The following is a 22107-nucleotide window of genomic DNA, read 5'->3' as shown; positions in this document are numbered from 1 at the left end:
GCCTCTAGCATGTAAACAAGGCTTGTATTTGGACATTTTTAAAAGGTCATTCCATTTCTACTAAATCCATGAATATTTTTAAAGTCAATCGGCTTTTATGAGACAAATACATTTTAATGACTTCTTTCTCCCCCGTCAGTCCTACAGCTGCAGTAAACTTTTTCAAAAGATCCCTAGAATAATTTTTTACCATGTTTGCTTTGCAGTCTCGTTACTGCGGCAGCCTTCCAAACCGGAGATTATCAGACGCACCAATTAGGTGAAAATGGCTTATTAGTAAAAATACATAAAAGTGCAGGAACTTAAAAACAACAACAGAGCAATTTGTATAGAATTTCCTCTGAAGTAGGCGAAGGTTGCCCAACACACAGCCACCTGTACAACAACAAACATTACCAGTACTTTCCACACTGCCAGTCTTCTCTAATGCTCTTTTTCTAACCTCAGCTTCATCAGCGTGTAACACCTGAGGAACACAGGTGAAGCCTTCCTACTAATTAGCGTCTCAAGCTGGGTAATGAGGAGAGCAGACAACTTTCCTCTCTTTCAGGAAAGTTGTAAGCCTAGCTGTATTTGAAGAGTTGCAAAGTTTTTCCAGTCTACCTCTAATGAGGGCTTGAGTCTTTTTTTTTCCTTCTGGGAGAGAGCCTTATCTCAGGTAGGTCAGTGTTTGAAGGAATTTTTGAGACCTGCTTGAAAATATAACCCTTTTATTGCTTGCATTCAGAGTCTGGTATTCACTACATTAGGAAACCTCTTCATGTGTCCTGAAAGCCTATTAAAGAGATGGTATCAGACCTACAAATCAAACCCAAAGTACTATATGATAAAGTTCTGCAGTGTTATGGGGGAGTCTCTCCATGTCATGTACAGGGAGGTTGTTTTTTGTTTTTTTTTGTGGGTGCTGTAGGCTGGCTAAGCACAGACTGTATCTCAGACATAGTTTCCAACCTGAAGTTCAATCTGAATTTGCTGAAGATTATAGCTACTTTCATGCAACCCAGTCCTTCACTTGTAGTCAACGTTGCAGTACCCAGACTGCAGAATAGGCAAAAGGGATGGGTTGAGTTTGTTCTCCTATAATTGAAATGCTGCCCAACTGCTTTGTTCTCCAGGGACAACTTCTCCTCTGAGTTACTAGTGTTAATTGGGGTTCAGATCATTTATTCATTTTGACTCAAATTCTGTTTTCTTTCTTTCTTTTTTTTTTTAAAGGAAATGTGTTTTGAAATTCTGTGTGGTGAACTCTGGGTTTTAATCTTGCCTCTAAAGCCTGTTGGAGAGTGATGGCATTTACAAACCTTGAACTCGAGCTGAAGTGCAGCAGCATTGCACAGGTATGCAGTAAGAATTGCGTGGTGCAGTGCGAATTTTTTGCCTCACGTTTAGCAGTAATCTCTCTCTAGTGTTATACAATGTTCCCAGTCATATGTGAAGGACAAAGAAATTGCCAGCTGTGTGTCTGTGGAGCTTTTGTCTCCCTCAAATGATTTTTGAGTTATTCATTTCCCTGTCTGGTCATGTTTGCTAAGAATACACTTTTATTGATTCATAACAGAAAGAAAGGCAAGAGGAGGAGATATAAAGGTCTTGAGTTATAGTTTATTTTAAATATAATAGCAGAATTAATCTGCAGAAGCTGGGATACTAAGAAAGAATTGGGATGTTTCAAATGTTTCTGGAATACACCCAGAATTCAAAGCATTGAGGTGCCATGGGGGTGTTAAATGGTGGAAGTCTTATTGAACCATGGCATTTACTGTCTAATTTCTATACAAAAGGAATACTTTATTGTACACATTAAGTAATAGTGTACCAGTATTAGTATATGGGACAATAACATTGATCTATATAATCCTGTGAAAATTGGAAATTTGGACTTAAAGTCTAATGAGAGAATGTTAAATGTGGTAGGTGACTTAGAAAAAGTTTCACCATGTGAGGTGCTCTTTTTTTTTTTTTTTTTTTTGTCTGATGTAATACTTATTTATAAAAGTTACTGACAAAATTATAGCTGTACAATTTGGTTCTTTGCCTCAGGCACGTGTATCACACCTGTCTTTAGCCTAACTTGAATTCCGGTTGTTTTTATGCTATTAAATTGTTAGGCTGAAGTTGACACAGAAAAGAGACCATCTATTCTGTGCAGCTGTAAATAGGACACATGAACAAACGTGGAAGCCTAAGGACCTGCTAGGTAAGCAATAGATATCTGTAGAACTGTGCAATGATTTTAACCTTTGTCCTCCCTTTCTCTTTTCTGTTGTCTTTTGTTTTTGTTGCAAGTTTTCCTATTTGCCTGTTCTATCTTGCCTCAGCTCTCTGGGGAAAGAGGTAGCAATTATACTGTGTCTGCGCAGAGCCCTAGCACAGCGGGGGCCCAATCCTGGTCCAGAACTCTACCCGCTATTGCGACACTAATAACTACAATACTGTAACACCAACAATAAGAATTGTTACTTCTCCCAGCAGCGATGTGACATTATTGGTAGCCTTTAGCTAGTTCTGACAGTCCTAATAATAAAATGATCCTTTGCTGGAGGGAGGGACCCAAATGATAAAGGTTTCCTCCTTGGCAAGACTGCAGCCTGATATTGCTCCTTTTGGAGCAGTCACCCATGAATGACTCTCATGAAGTACAGAAAAAGAAATCCAAAGCAATCTCATTTTGAGGTGAGTGTTTAGTGACCTTTAATTTGGGATGAAGGTGCTCTCTGTAAAATGGAATTGAGTGATGTATTACTTATTTCCTTTCCCCACTATATCACTGTATCTGGAAGGTTGTTTTGGCAAAATTAATATTTATTATAAAAAGGTCATGTTTGTAATAACAGTTGCTTAAATATTCACACAGGTTACCTTACTCTTTCAATCACAGATTTCCTTACTCTTTCACAACTGTTCAATTCTTTGCTCCTAAAAATATACCGTTCCAGAAATCAAGATTGGGAGTCCTTTTACAATGAACAAACCATTTACAGGCCAGATTCTCAGCTGGAATATATTGCCTCCTTACACTTCATTAACAGTTAACTGTACCAATGGAGGGTCTGGCTATGTAGGCAGAACTGGAGAAGTTCTCATTTACTGATCCTAGGTTGAGGGATAATTAGATAATGGTTAACTACTGTGTTGGTTTTTTTTCTTCCTATATGTTGTTCATCATGCTCCATCACAACTGTCATTGTGTCTTCTGTTTCATTGATAGATTTGGTTTAATTTGAGGCTACATTGTGGCTTTAAGTCATTTAGTCTAGTATGGAGACAGCATGCTAGTGACAGGCAAGTGGCGAAGCACTTAAAATCTATTGGCTTTCATAGGACAAGGCCTTGTAGTTGTCTAGGTGCCTTGACCTGGGGCAAAATCTATAGCCCTGGGTTAGGCACTTAAATTCCCTTTCCAATGCATGGGGAGAGTTGTGCATCTCCAAAAGAGCCAATATGATGAGCAGGAAACCACTTCAAGTTTACATGCTCAGCTCCCCCTTAAGCAAATGGTGTAGACTATGGTGGGTCTTAAACCCTGCTGCTCTCAGAGGTACCAAGAGAAATCTTTCCTTTCCTTGTGATTCACAGCCCTCTGAAGGGAGGCCTTTTTAAGAAAAGATTGAGCAGGATTTGCACTCTTTTCTTCTCAATCAGTGAGTATTGTGCTTCCATTGAAGTAGGCAATGGAACGTAGCTCCTGGACATAATAGCTTTTAGTGGATAGAGCATTTCTTGAGCAGGTGGCGGTGGTGCTCTCATCTGGCAAGGTGGAGACTTGAGTTATTGTCTCTTCACAATCCTGCGTCCCCCAGAAATAATAGCTTAGTAGCCAGGGCCCACAGGTGAAGCAAGAGGAGGAATGTCTAGTTTGTGATTCCCAGTGGAGCTTGTGTATGGGGCAGGTGCTGAGGTGCGCTGCTCAGCACTGACAAGGTTAAGGAGCTTCTGGGCATGATCAGAAGCAGTTCAGGCACTTGGAGAACTTGGATGTTGAATATCTTCCATATCTAGCTGGCAACTGAGTGAAGAGTTTCAGGATCACAGTTTTGTGCTTTGACACTTACATCCTGCCTAATTCTCAATCTAAGTTATTTAAGTCTTGTTTTGGATCTGGTCCTTTAGCAATTTTGATGCTTCACTTTTCTATTTCTCCGGCTGTGCTGGGAAAAGGAGTACAGCTTACACATAGGAAACAGAGTAGGAGTGAGTATAGAATGGGTCTAAAGCTGTAAAAGGAGCTCCTGGGACAGTGTGAATAGCCCTTCTGTATCGTATCCTCCTGTAAATTGTTTGTGATGGAAGTTATTTTAGCTGATATACCAAACCAAAGACCCTCCAAACCATGAACTTGTGCTAAGGGGTTCAGTCTCTCCAATAATACCCATAGCAGATTTGTGTCCCCTGCGGTTGAAGCGTTTAAGAGGTCCTGTAACACACATTTTTGACCAATGGGTTATATTTGCAATCACATGAGCAGCCATGTTATATTCTTGGAGGCCAGAGACCTTTCAACCAGTGGAGGGAGCGAAGGGAGGTGGTGTTCCACTTTTCCCCCTGAGAGTTTGATGCTGTTGTTACACAACTGGTTACGCCTCATTGTAAGTGGGATGGATAGGTAATTAACACCTTTTAATTTAATTTAATTTAATTTAATTTAATTTAATTTAATATTGTTGTAAGAAATGTACATTTTCTTTAAGGGATGATAGCTGCCTGTATCCAAAATACAGCTCAAGTTACTGCTCAGAAAAGTGTTACCTCTGGGTGGAGGAGTTTTTGTGGTATTGTTCTTGGAAGGTTTGTGTGTCTAAGAAGAAAAAGGTAAGAGGCCAAAAAGGTGGAAGAGGTGAAAAGGCCCCCCAAAATGGAAAAACAAGACTGGGAAGGAAGCACCAGACCCAGCCTGAACAAGCACTGGATGTGTGGATCTTGGAGGAGGCCTGAATAGAGCTTGTGGGGCTGATGGCTGACTGAAAGAAGCTGGGGCCTGTGAGCGAAGATATTGTATCTTGTTAGATTTTTCCACTTTTCTGGGAAATGGGGCTCTCTCTGTTCCTTGTAAATAGGACTGAATCAGAGATACCTGGCTCTAGCACCTTCTAATGAAAACAGTTTGAAGGATCCTAAACTGTTAACTGCCCAGGTCAAGATGATTAACACTAATCAGTGACAAAGTATACAAAGAGAGAACACTTGACACTGGAGAACAGAGCCAGGAAATCATTGTTTCAGATACTCTGTTTATTTTGGTGGGAATTATTAATGCTGATAACATGCAAAAAATGGGCAAACTCAGGCATGGCATCAGCGAATTGAATGTAATCACTGTCAAACTTAGCTAGGAAGCCTGTGTAGCAAGCTGCCTACATTCAGGTTGTGATTAAAACTTTAGAGCTCTAGAAATGCATTGCACATCCATACATTTAAAATAGCTTCACTTCAGTCTTACCACTCTTCATTCAAGATACTTGCAGGCTTCTGCATATGCCATTGTATCCATAGATTAATTTATGACACAGTTATATTCGTGTTCTCTTTGTCTGCTCTGGTCCATCTCTACTGGGGTTGTTTTGATCACAGTTAACCAAGGATGGCCTTTGGCCCAAGTTTACCTCTTCATCCCTATTCTATCCTGGTTCCTGTATCTGTAGTCCTTGAGGATGTTTAAATTGTAGCACAATGCTAACATAGGTCTCGTGCAAGAATTGGAGTTTTGCATTACAGAGCTGTGCTCCTAGCTTCAGGTCTGTAGGGTTTGCTATAATACAAACAATAACATAACAGGATTAACTTGAGCTGATTCAATATTTAGGGTCCAGAATCAAATAATGTCTCAAATGTATTTAAATAGAGTGATGTTAGACATGGGCATGGCCATAACATCGGATTGAAGCCTCCTTGATCCTTGGGGAATTTGGATTCAGGGCAAATACTAAAATTTGGACTCATCTTTATTTGATATATTTGCATTTGTGTAACACAAAAAAAAGTTCTTATCCCTAGACTTTAGTGTTATCTGCACAGCTGCCAAGAGATGGCAGTGAAATGCTGTTTGGTGTACTAGAAAGGAAAGTCTAATGGCCATGACAATCCAGTAACCTTCGGTCATGAATTCTTTTTGGTGTCTGTTCCCAGATTATACAGGGTTTTTAGGAATTTTCCTATATGCTAAAGGTTAGGAAAATAAATGGTGCTGCCTATGTTGTAACACTTTATCCATGTAAGAAAGATAAAAGATCATAATTAATATTGTCTATATGGATCATGTGGTGGGGTTTTTTTTTTGTATATTTGTTGTCTACTTTGCTCATTCTCCTTTTGGTTATCAAGAATACTCATTGTAAGATTTTTTTTTTTTTTAAGATAAGTTGCCATATGTTTAGTGTAGGTTCATTGGCTTTAATGGTGTAACACTGACTTTTGCCCTATTATCACTTAATGTAAAAAAAAAGGGAAAAGATATTTAGTTTTACTAAATATGCATTCAGTTATTCTTGGTCCACCAAGGCTGCAATTGTTAACACTGCTGCCCACATTCTTCTATCGGGCATTTATTGCAAATGGAGATTCATGGGTCTAAGTTGAGAACATTTATGGCTCTCACAAATATCAAACTAAACCAGGAACTTGAGTTATTGATGACTACTTGTTGAGCATGATGATACAACATAGGATCATAGGAAAGTAGGGCTGGAAGGTTATCTAGTCCAGCCATCTGCTTAAGGTAGGATCAACCTTGACTAAACCATCCCAGGCAAGTGTATATCCAACCTGCTTTTGAAAATTTCTGAGATTATATGATTGGATCCCAAATGGTATATAACAATAACTTGCACAGTCATGCCAGTCTGTGTTTGCCTCGCCAGTAAATGCAGTTTGATTATTGTTAGTCCACAAGGGTAGTTGTATACAGTCTATTAGTTGGATAGATTGATTTTTGGATATTGACACTGAAAGGTCTTGAAGGACTGGGTCAGAACGTGGTGTTAATTCTTACAATAAATACATGGACAGTTCCCTCTGTTATGTCCCTTACTATTGGCAACTTAGTGCAGGCTAAAAGTTCTACGAATGTCTGTCTGTCTGTCTGTCGAGATATAAAATGAACACAAGCTTTCATGAACACAAGTTTATTTCCACAATCCCCATGTTACAGAGGAAAGGCTGAAATATAAACAGAAAGTCCATTTCTTGACAGTGCCCTTTAAAACACATCTGTAAAGAGCTTTCCAGGGGTACAGTTTATTGTTGGAAAGTTGAGACCACTTCCATGATATTTATCTTGTGATGACCTTCACAAGACCATGAATCCCTTGAGCTGTTCCCTTTCAAAACGTGCTCTGGGACCTGGGAAGCTCTGAAGAAACATACTGCAGCAAAAATAGAAACAAACTTTGTAAACAGGCAGTACTGGCTCAGCTTGTCTGTTCAAGGGATATGATTCTTTTCTCAAATGCTCCCCCTCTAGTATCTGTAACAGCCTAGGTTTAGAAGTAAAGTCTCTCTAGTTCCTAATGTGTCTGTTTCTAGATGGCAAGCCATACAGGCCAGATTGTACTATCAAGGCACCGACCTGAGCATTAGGTGGTGAAGAGCCTGATGACACCACTACAGGGAGAGCTTCTCAAGGGAAGTATAATGACTTCTGGGGCACGGCTGTGGCATCACTCCTGAAGAATACTGAGTATTGACAGCTTTCCTGTTGAGTTAATTGGTTTGGAAAGAGGGGGTGAGGCCAGGGTCTTGTCCATTTTGGTTGGGTTGTTAACCCTTCCCAGGCAATGTGACATGGATGCCATGACCTGCATGGGATAAAGTAGTGGGGAAGAATGGGGGTTGGGGAAAAAAGCTCCTTTTGTATCAGTCTGGCTCTGATTCAGAGGAGCAGCAGATACAGCTAAGTGTTCTTGTAGATCAGAGCCAATGTGGTAGTACAAGAGCAAAAAGGAAGTCCATTGGAAACACTACGGAGCAGACTGTCTTCTATAATCCAGGCCCATTTGCACTGATCATGTAAAACAAAAGAAAATCCTCCAGCCAGAGGTGTCAGCTGCACTAAAGCTGGTGGCACAGTCTGTTAGACTGGCTATCCCAGCTGTCCCATTAGTGTACAAGACATGACCAGAGAGAGTGTAATAAAGCATGAGCTCACTTCCAGTTCCACTGGGCCAACTGTTCTCTTTTAAGGCCTATATGCAGCTGCTGTAAATTTCCACAGCACCTAAAGGATAGGGACAGAAATTACACATACCACAGTATAAATGATCAGAAACTGGTTCAAATCTGTAACACAACAGGGCTAGGGACAGACATTAAAAAAGCTGGAGCCTGAATTGATTCAATCTTTGCAGGTTAGTTTAACCTGCGTAGATTGAATCAATTTGCAAGTAGACAGACATTCACTTTTGACTCTAGAAATGCAGGCACATGCCTGCAGTGACTCAGGACAGAAGCTGGGGGGGGTGCTACAGTGAGCCCTTGGCTGGAGGGAAACTAAGGGGGGTGGGGGTGGTCAGACCTGGGTAGGCCTGAGTATGACTGGGGAGGGGTTTAAACCCACACCCTGACCTGCAGGGACCCCAGCCAGGTTCTGCCTGGAGAGGAAGGAAGAAAGCTCCTGTCAGGGGAGCTCCCTGTTGCTGCCCTGCCTTGCCACCTCCATTCACTCACTGGCTGGCAGTAGGAGCAGGGATGGGGCCAGACCCCGGTAGCCTGAAGGGAAGTGGGGGTTTAATCCCCCCATTGCAGGGAAGGTGGTGGTGCGGGAACTGATTAGGCTCTGCTCATGCACCTGGGGCCATGGACCCAGGGCAGCAGCGGCCAGACACCAGTAGCGTCTGGAAAGGGGGAATTTAAGCCCTCCATTGCAGGCAGCAGTAGCAGGGGAAGTGGGGGGGGGGCGGGCACCAACACAGGGCCCTGGGCTAAGTCCTTCTGAGGAGCGGCTAGGTGGCCACAGGGAAGGGGCAGGGAGGGGAGAGGTGACCTGGCTGCAGGGGCTGTCATGCCCAGGCTAGTTAATGGAGCCCAACTCACTGCTGCCTCCCACTGTAGCCTGGGCTGCGGTGGCCCCAGGAGGTGGGGGTAAGTGCCCACCACCTCCAGCCCTACGCAGGGGTTGTGGTCTGCAGGCAGTCTGCAGCAGCAACACTGCTCTCTCTCTCTCTCTCTCCCTCTCCCTCCTGGAAGTGGAGCAAAGCATAATGGCAGGCACAGGTGAAGCACCTGCCACCTGCTCATGGTGGTGCTGCATACTTGGGGTGGGATGGTGTGGGCCTCAGTGGGGGGAGGCAATGGATGGCTGCAGTCCGGTCTGGCCCAGCCCCATGGCCCAGGCACCTAGGCAGTGACTGGCCCATCGCAGCCTGCCCCGAGCACCTGGCAGCTCTGCAAGCAGGCAGAGGTAACAGGTGTCTCACCTCCGCCCTCTGTGATGGATCACTCCGCTGCCACCTCTGGGAGAGGGAGAGGTCAATGGCTATGCCCCTGGGCTGTGGGTCTGGATCCGACCAGGCTGCGGCAGTCCATTGCCTCCCCACACCAATGCCCATGCCCCTGGCCTGCAGAAGCCTGCCCTGAGCACCTGGCCCTGTGGCCCAGGATTGCAGCCCCTGAGTCCTTTGCCTGGTGGTGGCAGTTGAGTGAACTGTTGTGATGGGCACAGGTGAAGCACGTGTCATCTGCCATCTGCTCGTAGTGGTGCCGGGGGCTTGGGGTGGGCTGCTGTAGGCCAGTCACTGCCTAGGACCCTGGGCCGCAGGGTGGTCCACTGCCTTCCCACACTGTTGCCCATGCCTTGGCCCTCAGCAGCCCACCCCAAATGTCCAGTGCTGCTGTGAGCAGGCAGCAGGTGACAGGTGGTTCACCTGCATCTGCCACGATACTTTGCTCTGCTGCCACCTCTGGGAGAGGGAGGAGGTGGGGAGCTGGAGGCAGAAGGTGGCAGGTGCTGACCCCCACCCCCTGGGCCCATCCCGGCCTGTGCCGCACTGCCACAGCAGGAGGCAGTGGCGAGTCAGGCTCCATAACTAGCCTCGGCTTTCCCTTCCCTGTGGCCAGCTGGCTGCTCCTCAGAGGGATTTGGCCTAGGGCACCATGTTGGTGCCCACACCACTGCTGTCTGAAATGTGGGGATTAAACCCCTTATTTGCCTCAGGCTACTTGTCTGGCTGCAATGGCCCCAGGTGCACAAGCAGAGCCTGTTGGTGCCTGTGCTGTCCCCCCTGCAATGGGTGGATTAAACCCCCGCTTCCCCTCAGGCTACTGGGGTCTAGCCCTGGCCTTGCTCCTGCCACTGGAGCAGTGATGGGTTGGGGGGCCGGGAATGCCTGGCAAAGGCTTCTGCCCCCTTGCCAGGCAGATCTGGCAGCACCCCAGAGCAGGGTTTCCCATCCCCACCCCTTTCTCAGCTAGCTGGAGCAGTGACAGTGCTCTGGCTAGGGAGGATAGGGGTGGGGCCAGCCCTGCTTGGCTGGAATAGACAGCCCAGCCCAGCCCAGCCCAGCCCAGGGCTGCACAATGCTGGAATGCTGAAGAACTCCGATTTAACTGGAACCTGGAAGGGGTCTGGGACCGAAGTTGCATAAACCAGTTTTACCCAAATCAGTTAAGTCTGATACTACATCAAATCAAGTCTATCGTAAACCAGTTTCAGCCATTTTGAAACTGATTTATGTGTACTGAACTTATAGATTCATTATGTTCCGTTACAGGTTTAAACCAGTTTCTGATCACTTGAACTGGTTTATGTGTGACTTCTGTCCCTAGCCCAGAAGTTCAGTGCACATAAACTGCTTTCAAAATAGCTGAAACTGGTTTAAGATAAACCTGGATGGATGTAGCATCAAACTTAACTGATTTCGGTTAAATCGGTTTATTGAACTTCTGTCCCAGACCCCCTCCAGATTCAAGACAACTCACAGTCCCCCAGCATCCCAGGATGCTTTGTGCCTCCCCCACAACCCCTCTCTCACAGGATGGTCAGGCTAGTCTTGGCCGAAGCTGTTTGCTCTAGCCAAGCAGGGAGGTGTGCTTTAGTGCCCCTCAGCTGCTGGCTTGGGCCACTGCGGGCATGTGGCTGCAGTTCTGAAATCAAAGTGAATGTCTCTTCACTTGCCTATTGGTGCAATCTACACATCTTAGACTAACCTGTGAAGATTGACTTGATTCAGCCTTGAGCTTTTTGACTGTCTGTACTTAGCCAAAATGATCTAGCAGATCCCCAAACCATAGATGAATCCTGAGGAAGGAACATTTCCTAGGAGATCATCTTACCCAATATGTCACATATGAATAGCTTGAAACCTACTATTATTGTGCTATGGGGAGAGACATTAATAATAAACTTGGCCTTTCAGTAGCAGCCTGCACAGGTGGGTTTGTGATACGTAGGGCATGTGCAGACATTTCTGGGATGTGATCTACAATCATACATTAAGCCTTGTGCTTGTAGATCTGGTTCTGCTTGTGCAAACATTCACTGGTGCCAGGAGCAGCACTGGGAGCACCATTGAAGTATGTTGGGGTGGGGAGAGGGGCAGACATGACTGAAGGAGGCTAGAAGGTCTGGGAAGAGGGTTGGTGGGATTGCGGGGTGGGAGAGAGGGAGTAGAAGGTTGTCTGTCCAGGGATTGGGGGTGTTGGAGGGCAAAAAATAGGCCCGAGTGAGTGTGAGGAGTTGGGGGAGGAAATGCACAGCCTTGTGCATGGAATGTATATAAGCAATTGGTTAGATTGGCCCAGAATTAGTCTGAACTACTTAGCACACCTACTAATTAGATTAATTTAAGTGTAATATCTACATGTACCCTAACCCGTTTTGGGTCTGTGTCTGGGTTTGGCCATAGTTTGTAACTCTTTTTTTCTAAGCTTCTGAGATTTCAGCTTGTAAGTATATAGTGCTGCTGACTATAGTAACTTTATGATGAGTTTTAAGATATTTGCTGGCGTGTGTATGTGTTTTATAAAGGTCTTGGATCCTGGAGCCATGTGATTATGTAAGAATCTCATTTGCAGCTTACAAATTATAGCCCTCTGGTTTACTGGGGAAAACTTAGAAGTGTGATCCAGAGGCAGATTAAAGGACCTAAAAGTTAGAAGATAAATAAGAATCCACCATTGGGGTGTGTGTATGTATATACGTGTTTCAGCTCCATGATTTTTAAGTCAGGATAGTTTGGAACTAATACATAATTTTGTATTATTTGGAGTTTATAACGGTGAGCCTATCAGCTGCCATAGGTTAAACTAGGGTCAGAGTCTTTTCTGAGAGTCTCTCGCCCATATTGGTATCTTTCCGTATTTTACATTTAACTAGATTCACTACAGAATAGCTCTAACTGAGATGAGGCTCCCTCCACTTCAGTTAACATATTACTCCTCCAACTAGTGGATCTTACTATCAGGACAATTTCCTGATACTCGGCCTAAATTTTTTCTTTCTTAATACAATTCATTATTCCCCGCTAATGGCTCCCATTAGTCTTCTAAATATTTTATATTCTTATTCCAGTTTCATAGCTTGTATCATTTGTATCTTTCAGTGCATATGATGATCTTCAGGCAGTCTATCTTTTGTGTGCAATTTTTTTTTCCAAGTAGAAGTTTTGTCATGCCTTTGGTCAACAAATTCTTATGATCTGCTTATAGGAAGGAGCACTCTTTTTTTTTCACTTGAAGGAAACCAAGCAAAAATGAGTAAGTTTGCAAAGGATGAGAAAAAGTGAAACTATTTTAAAAAAATAACCTGGACAAAGCCGACCCAAACTCGGCTGTCCTCCATGCTGCTGATATTGGCATTACTATTGCTATAAAGCTGTGATTGCAATCATGATCTCAGTGGGTGTTTCAGTTCCACTTATATTGCAGATGGTTGACATGTAGGCCAAAAGAAAATGTGCTTGATCAACAGGATATAAAATAGAGAAGCAGAATCTAAACACACTCTGGGGGGGATCTAGACCCATAGCCTATGCCAAAATTGATTCAGTTTTGCTAATGTCAGCGTAGAACAGTAGAGCATCGAGATAAGGTACTAGATTTCTATTTCATTCGTGGATCTGAAGCACTTTACAAGTTAGGCCAGTTTAATTTTACAGATTAGAAAACTGAGTCACAGAGAGGTCATCCAGCAGGTCACTGGACGAGGTGATAAGGTCCACATCCACTAAGCCACTTTGTCTTGCCTGTGCAGTGAAAGGTTAGTGGTGACATAGTTCTCCCTGTGGTTGTGCTCTGACATGGTTGTGCTATGTGTGATGATGTGGTTGTTTCCTCTTGGTTTGAGCCTTTCCACTAACTCAGTGGAGGCCCTTTAGGGTGGCCTCTGGATTGACCATCAGCAAATAGTGCAGCACTCTTGTGCTCTGGATGTTCTGGGGAGAATAGAAACATGGAAGTTGCTTTTGGTTGGGAGATGAAAGCCCTTGGCTATAAAAATCCCACCCTCAGTAGAAATTCAGGGTTGTTTTTTTTTTTCCTCTTGCTTGCTTTCTCTCTCTCTTCTTTAGAGCCCTGCTCTAGACAATTGGTAGGGCATGTAGTTTTGTAGCTCTTTGAAAAATGTGTAGGTCTTTTTTGAACTTTTTATTTTCTTAAAATATCCACAAATGTGATCATTACTAATATTACAAACAAACTTTTGGTACTTCATACACCTTCCAGAGTTACCAAAAACCAATTGTCACTCTTCTTGGAAAACGGCTGAACACAATTATATACAAATCCTTTTTCTAGCCTTTTGAGTCTTGCTGGATGACAGATTTCTTTCAGGGCACAGATACTCCTGTAGTGACTATGTCCATGACATTAGCAATAGTTCTTGAAATGCTGATGTGAAGGTGATGATGGCTGAGTGTAGCCAGATGGCCAAAGCATAGGTGTGGACCTTTGGAAATTTATGTATTGTTCCCAGCCCTGGTATTGACTTACTTCAACTGCATCTATATTGCATCTCCAGCACTACTGGGGAATCTAATCAACTTGGAAATGTGGTGGTGAAATGGCTTCGGGGTGTTTGCCCGTGTGCACTCAGGCATACTGAAGATGGAGATTCTGAGAGCAGCTACAGTAGGTATGAGTTGGCTTCATCGTTGCGTTTCCAGGTTTGGCATGTGTGAATGGCAGCCCAGGTGCCCTGATTCAGACCTACCCTTTGTTACCTTCACCAGTGTTTTTCCACTGTGTGTGTGGGGCAAGGAGGTGGCGGGAGCAGGGGTGATACTTTTATTTATCTGTCTTGAAACAAGTATTTCTTGAGCCAGATCCTGCTTTCGTTGAAGGGAACCATTTCATTTGACTTCAGTGGAAGTCTGATTGCCTTTTGTGGGTGGGATTTTAAAAAAGCTGTTTGTGTTGCACTAGGCTCCCATTAAAGTTTTGGCATCAGACTGAAGTCAGTGCCGAGAGCTTCTGAAAAGTCTCTTCTGTAGTCTGTTAAGTATTGTGAAATTTGTGGGTGACCTTTCTATTCATGTTCTTTGTGCATTTTAACTGAAGGCTGCTAAAGGTTTTGTCTGGATTGCAGAGCAGTACTCCAAAGGGATCCACGTAACCCTGAAACGCACAAAGTTGAACCTCTTTTCCAGAGCCGTGGCCACCCCACAATTAGGCTAAACTCCGATCCCCAAGTGAGCATGATTAACCTGCTCCTTTCCCCCATCAAAAAAACCCCAACACAACAAAACCCCACACCCTCTCCATTCCTATTGCTGCTGAACAGAGGAAAGAGAAAAGGCAATTGAAAGAGAAAAGGAGAAGAGGAAAGAGAAAAGACCTGGATGTCTTATTTTAGTGTGCCTCTTGCTGGTAAAACCTGGTTAGAGGACTGACAGTGACAGTAAGTGGAGGATTTGACCCAAGGCAGCAGCTAAATAAGGAGATTACAGAGAAAGGCAGTAAAAAGACCATGTAATCAAGCAGGGGTCAGCAGAACGAAGGCTGAAATCACCAAAGCACCCTCCTACAGAGCAGTGGAGATTTCGGTGACCATTATGCGTGGAGTACAATGAACAGAAGCAATAGTTCTTCATTAAAGCTGCTTTAGTCTCTATATAGCTGATTCTTCATATATGGTATTAACTTATATCCAACAAACAGTTATTCCAGCCTGTTATAGGTAAGAAAGGTTCTATTTGCCCAAATTCTTTGCTACCAGCTGTGATTCCTTTATATTGGGTGGCCCCATCTCTGTATTGTAGCTACACTTGCTGTCTGTGTGTGTTTTTCAGTACAGTGCTGACTTCTATGCCCCTTTCTGTAATTAATTATTTTCCACATGGGATTCAGAATATTTCCTCTGAGTTCTTGGGCACGAGGGTCTGAAATAGAAGGGTATAGGCAGTACTCCAAGGGTTAAAAATATTTACTTGACCTAGTTAGAAAAATGTGAACTGAGCAGTCCACACTGGCTGTGATTCTCTTTGCTGGAATTATATATTTTGAGTCTTGATTGGCTTTGTCTTTCCATCTGTTCACCTCATCTGCAGCACTTCTATTGTCTTGCGCTGAGGTCTGCTCGGAGAGCTGGTAATTACTGGTACATTTTATAGTCTGCCAGACTGTTTTGGGACTGGTTGCTGACTTGTTATTTCTGCTGTAGTCATTTGCTTTTGTTCCTGCGGCTCGGATAAGATCCTTTCTTTCTTCTTTTTCTTTCTCTTTGTTCTGCTGAAGTCGCTTTTCCTTTCCCTGAAAAAGCCTGTGACATGATTTTATGGAAAATAATTCTTAGTCAAACCTGAGTCCTGTTTCCTTGCGTGGAAGGTTCTTTACCTGACTGATGGGAGACAACTGTCACAGTCTATCTTTCTCATGTCATGTCAAACTTCCCTCTGATTCCTATTGCTTTGGACTGTAATCTCATTTTGGTGTGCCATTTGTATTTGCTGGTATAGTGGGAATGAGTGGGCTTCCTTATTCTTATGTACTACCCTGTCTAAGAATTGGTTGAATGTTCTTTTCTCCAGTACATATTTTATTATTCCTTTCTTGCTCTCCTGGCTGTGGGCCAGAACCTTATCTGATTATACATTCTCACAAAAATATAAATTCTCTGTATATAACTAGAGAGAGTAGTATGACTTCTGGTGAACTCTGGGTTCACCTCGGTGTAAATTGGCATCAGAATTTCTCTCTTATTCATCATATAATAAATTAATTCACTAGCTTCAAATATAGAAGACTGATAGCTGCAAGTAGAGCCAGACACTCTGTTGGCAGATGCCATCCAACCCTCCTTCAGTTTTAGTCCTGGCCTTCATGTAACAGTCCTGATAGTCCAGTCTTGGGACTCCCTTGAGGGGATGCTGATAACCAGGCCATATGGTTGGCTGCCCTCCCGATGTGAACAGGCAGACAGTCCTATGACCATGAAACACATCCGAGCTTGTACCTAAAGCTTGGATTTTAAGTATGGTCACCTGAGATGAATAGTTAGTATACTTAAAAATAGTCGATAGTTAAATGCCTAACATAGATCCTGGGAAAGGCTGGGGAAAAGCTTGAAAAACATAATATGCAAAGAAATGTTTCCATGTGGACAGGAAGAGTCCCCATTCCCCTCGCCTGTGGTTGTGATGTGCTACACAATTTGATCTGGTATAGGTTCTTCTATTGGGCTGTTGCTCTCTAATGTCTGATTACCCCATCAAAACACCCAAGCTGTTTTCATTCATGCATGAGAACCAAATAGCAAAGCTGATTAGATGCCAAAAGAAAAAAAATGACTCGTTTTGTTTTACTGATGAGCAAGTGTGTATTTTTTCATTTCAAATACAACAGTGGTTAAAAATATATATTATTGCATCAGTTCTAAGAAGCTGAGTCACTATTAACCACTGGGGGTGATGGGAGGCATGTTTGGAAGTTTGACATCCCAGCTTTAAAACTCATCTGGCCCCTTGGGGGCTGGATGACTGATGCAGGATCAGTCCATGGGCTGGATGAATGGCATGCGACTGTCCTCACAGGTCAGATCAGGCCCACAGACCTCTCCTGTCTCCATCTCTGTCAGATCCAGTGCGCGTGACATGGTCTGTGCCTGGTTCGTGGCCCATGCTGCATGCTGTGCAGCCCTGGAGCAGCCAGGGCTGGCACTGTGCATGGTGCAGGTCCCAGGCCATGTGTCGGGGGTTGGTCTTGTGTGCACTATATGTGGCATGTGGGTCAACCTAGGACCGAGGGGCAGCACTGAGGACCTGATGATAGGGCTCCATAGGCTGTATCTTTGAGACCCCTGTTCAGAGACTTGTAGAATTCACAGCCCTCAACCCGAGTCCATTAAAAGACTTGGATAGACCTGTTGTTTAGGCCACTCTGCTCTACCCCACTGTCCCTTGCTTGAAAACAAGGTGCAAAGGTTGAATGGCTGACTGCCCATTTTAATGCATGGAAGGCAAGGTTTAGATTGGAACAAGTTCTTGTGGCTCTTAGCCCGTGTTCGCTTCTGCAGCAGTAAGTCCGTGGCTTTTCATCTTATGCTGCCATCACCCTATCAGTCATTGGTACCTACTGATGTCCTTTGATGTCTCCAGGTCAGGATGTCATGCCTTTTCAGAAGAAGTAACTAAGTGGTAGGCATGGTATTGGGATCACTACAGATGCAAGTGGGGAAAAATGTAGTGTGCTGATTTACGGGAGGTCGGAATAGATGGTCTCATCGTTAACCATGGTTCACCAGTGGTGCTTAACCTCTGGCCTGCAGGCCAAATGTGGCTCATGGAGCTGTGTCATCCAGCCTTTGAGGATCCACATGGGTCCAGAAAATTGAGAGGCGGTGAGTGCTGGCACAGCTCAAGGAGCTGTGGCTGTTAACGTTGCTACCACTCCTACACTGCCAAATTTCTGGGCCCTGTAGGCTGTGGGAAGCCTTGTAGGCTGACTGACATGGCACCATGTGCTAGATCATGCTGGTGTGCAGGGTTGCTCTGTAGCTGAATCTAGCACATGGAGTTATGTCAGCGTGCTGGATCACACCTGCAAACCAACCCCGTGTGCTGACTTCACACTGGATCTGGCCTGTGGACTGACCTCACCCATGGGATCTGGCTTGTGGACTAGCTCTGTACCACTTATCTGGGCTGTGGGGCCAGAATATTAAACACCACTGTTGTGCACAATATGTAGTACTAGTGTATCGTGGCCTACTTCTTTAATACACTTGTAATCTCTGAGTGTACAACTTCAGAAGTCTTTAAAGAAAACTGATTTTTTTTTTTTTCAGATGATGTTTAATTCTTCCTGAAGGTTTGGCTACTATAAAGTTGGAAATCTAAACTCACTAGTAACTTTATAAAACTTGATCTACACATTGAACATAAAATATTGGAAAATGTATGCATTTGTGTTTATAGGAATTTGATGGCCACTAGGTGTTACCAAATACATCTGGAGGACTAGTTAAAAGCAACTATTTTGTTGACAAATGGATCTGAGCTTTGCACATTGGCATAGCTCCATTGACTGCACTAGTAAAGGATTACCTCCCCCGTCTCAGTGCATCACCTTGTTCATTATTTTAATATCTGAAATGTGTAAGTCTTTAAAGTTTACCGAGTGGTAAATGAATGATCTTCCAAAACTTTTTAGTGTTTTTTTCCACTTCATTATTTTCTTTTCACAAAAAAAATACATGCTACGTAGATGACAAACTACACTTCCCAAATAATTAATACTTGAAGCAAATGGTTTGTGAAGCACAGTCAGTAAAAAAATAATTTATTGAAATTCTTTAGCTAATAGTTAGGACTGAAGGATTAATTAATCGGAGAAGAGAATTAATTGTTTTGATCTGATCATTAATCAAAATCCCTCAATTTTTGATGAATATTGTTTGTAATGAAAGTTTTCTGAAAGTGATGTTTGTGAGGGGAGGGGAAGCCTTCAATATTTAAAAAGCACTTTACATATTTAAATCAGTCTTCAGACAAAATTGTGGAACATACTGAGCTATGCTGTACCCTGGAGACACCTAGCAAGTATGTTTTCTCATGCAATTAACTTTGCAATGGTGATTGGTCCTGCTAGACTAGAGAAGCTAGATTTAAAAAATATGTTTTGTGGTGCACCTAGATTTAGGGAGTTCTGCTGCTCCTGAAATATGTCTGACCTAAAAACTGATGAGCTTAGACAGTCCTTAACAAGCTGTTGTTTGAGTAAAATAAATGATTCATTTCTAAATAAAAATGGGTGGGCACAGGTGTGTGTGGCAAGATTGCTGTTACATAACTCTGCCCCTCTTACAACTAAGTGGGTTACGAGAAAATCACAAAATACCGAATCCTGGTGTATTTACATAAACACCCCTCTTTGCAGAGCCTAGTGCTTCAAGACTCAATTAATACAGCTGATATCAGGAGCAGGATTTTCTTCGTCCTTGTCTTGAGCTCCATAAGCCTACTTACTCCGAGGGCTGAGAAGGTGAGCTCTTCTCCTACTTCCTCATGCTTCCTTTCAGTATCTCTGCTGCCGTGGGCTCCTTGTTGCCTCTTGCTCCTGGTATAGTGTTGCACCTGTGCATTCTTTCATAACCTCTTACTATTTTCTACCACCTTTATTTTCCCAAACCTACACATTCAAACGTCACTCTCAGAAAAATAAAATGGGAGAGGGAGCCTGAGGGCAAAGTTATTTTGGAGATCCAATGAAAGATATTTTAAAACAAAATACATTTGGAATGATAACTTCTCTGGTTTTCCTTAGCATCTGCCAAGGAATCGAGGTAGATGACATGGTATTTCCAAGGGGATGGGGGAAGGTGCGTGTCTGGGGGAGGGACAGGAATTTGAAAAGTCAGGCCTACAGAGGGGAAGCTAGCTTTACCTCTAATTGAGTAGCTACTGCATCTGCTTCATTTCTCCACCAGCCAGGAGCAGACCCAGTTTAGACATCCCAAACTCTTTCTATTGTTTGGAAATGATAAATCAGAACCTATATTAGTACTTACTGGTTTATATCAGTTGGGCTTTCATATAAACCGAAGGGACTTGATTTGCTTCCGTGCAAGGGTTCCCTCCCCCCCCTTCTATAATTGCATATAGTCTGTAAATGACTTATTAATAAGAGGTGATTTTACAGGCTACTGATTCAAAATGTAATGTGAATAAGTGCCTTTGAGTATCTATGCTAAGAAGAAATTGAAATGCTAAGACATAAACCTCTAAAAAAGCAGTTGCTGTGCAGGTGAGGGAACTACTCTTCCATAAAGAATTTCTGCATTCATGCTTACTCTGCATGTTCAGTAGAGCAAGATGATTCTAAGCATATTATTTTTGAAATATGCCAACTCCCATTGACATACTAGAATATAACGGCGGCTACTATGGCATAATCTGCAGATTGGAACTCCTCAAGTGAACATTGCTACAGCTTTAGAGAAGCTGCTATAGTTTTGTGTTTCATTGATCCTCAGAACAAGGATTCGTGTCGTACACAAGGCCATTTTTCATCTATTGTGTCAATGATTACCAGAAAGGATGTATAGACCCCCCCCTCCCCTAGGTAACATTAACAAGGTGAACATCAATTGAGTAGTGCTGTTGTTGGAAACTAACTGAGCTTTCTAGGAAAGGACAGATATTTGTATTGCATATCCTCGTGTCCCCAACACCCCAAATATCTAGTACTTTTGTAGATATTTGGTCATGTGCTGCTGTAATCCAGCTTGTGTTCTGTGAGAGGCTGGGATACATTTCACAAGGTAGTTTAAAATCTGTTGACATGTGGTTTAAATAGTAGAGCATTTGTGGCTCTTAATAGTCTATTAAGACTTTTGATATTGGAAGTACCAGCTGAAGTGGTTCACAAAGATGGTCCTGGTGTTGATCCTATTCCTCTGGCTGTGTAATAAATCATAATGGCGTTGGTGACTGTAACAGGGGGCCTGCTCAGGGCCGATCTCTGTGGCCCGCCTACCTGTTCTTGGGCCAACCACCCGCCTTCTCGCTTGCCATGCCTTATTGTTAATTGATTCGTTAATTGATGTCAATTAAGTGGGAGGCTACCCATTTTGGTGCCCTGATGCCAGGGGGTGCTCTCTGTAGTTCCTTTCCTCCCCTATACCGCAGCCCAAGCCTCGCAGATGGCATCTTGATGTTCACATCCTCACTGGCCCCCATGCTGGGCCCCAGAATCATCCTAACAGGACCCCTCCATGATCCCTCCACTCAGACGGCCTTTCCGCCTTCATTCAGGCTACCTAGCCCGCCCCAAAACTATTTTCCCCTCTCGGGTGTGGTCCCCCCAGGACCTCTGGCTACCAGCCCTGGCCCACCTCCAGGCCAGTCGGGACCCCAGGCCCCCGGCTCTTGGGTGTCCCTCGCGGTGGGCCCCTGGCCCTCTTGACCATCCTGGTCCTGGCCCCAGCATGGGCCCGTCAAGGGTACTCTCTCATTCGGGTCAGGTCTCTAGCCCCTCACTCTCTCCCAGGGTCTGTCCTCTGGGCCCTTCACACAAATGGGGTTACCCACCCGGTGGTGGGGGCTAGGGGTTAAGGCGCCCCGACCCTCCTTTCACTGGGGTGGTAATTGACCTGGCATTTCCTGGGGGCTCCCGTGCCACTGAGAGCCCCACCAGGCCACCCACTCCTGGCAGGGTGCAGTTTTAGGTCATACCCAGGACCAGAAGCCTCCTTACCATCCCCTACAGCTCCTCCCTTATCTCCAGATGATCCCAGCCGCCCTCTGACCAGGCGATGCTGTTGCCTGGCCTCCAGCAGCCAAACTGCCCTGTTTATATAGACAGCCCTTGACTCCAAAATGGCTGCCATCATCAGGCACCTGGTGGCTGCCAGCTCCAGGCCCTTAAAGTGGCAGACACACACAGTGCCCTGCCACAGTGACATTATACAAAAATGAGTGGATGAGTAGTTTATGGGATGTTGCACATTTTGGTATCGTTATTTCAGTCTCTGAAAGCAAAACCAGTTCTACTGAGAGTTCCACCATTGTCTTCAACCAGAACTGTATCGGGCCGATTGCCTTATGATACAATATTCTGCTCACTCTTCATGTTGTAAAAGGAAATGAACTCTGTGTCTGATAGCCTTTCAGTGCATGAACACGAATACTTCCAAGCCTATTATAACCTCTTCTTTTTGATAGTTCATCTCCTTCTCTCTGAGAG

At 44.0% G+C, this 22107-nt stretch overlaps 1 long non-coding RNA gene across 6 annotated transcripts in view; it reads left to right on the top strand.

Moving 5' to 3' along the window:
- Nucleotides 1–435: 435 nt before the first annotated feature.
- Nucleotides 436–22107, top strand: part of LOC102561602 (uncharacterized) — a 552985-nt gene continuing 531313 nt past the window's right edge. Inside the window, exons 1-3 of one of the 6 annotated variants that reach the window (XR_009455909.1) lie at nt 436–658; nt 1216–1337; nt 2109–2197. This is a non-coding gene — a long non-coding RNA (uncharacterized LOC102561602). The remainder of the gene's footprint in view (nt 659–1215; nt 1338–2108; nt 2198–22107) is intronic. The other 5 variants (XR_009455910.1, XR_009455912.1, XR_009455907.1 and 2 more) reach the window with 5 other exon arrangements.

The sequence above is a fragment of the Alligator mississippiensis genome, chromosome 12 (assembly GCF_030867095.1).
Source record: "Alligator mississippiensis isolate rAllMis1 chromosome 12, rAllMis1, whole genome shotgun sequence".
Lineage (NCBI taxonomy): Eukaryota > Metazoa > Chordata > Crocodylia > Alligatoridae > Alligator > Alligator mississippiensis.
Note: the sequence above shows the minus strand (reverse complement) of the source record. Positions and strands in the feature narration are given on the sequence as shown.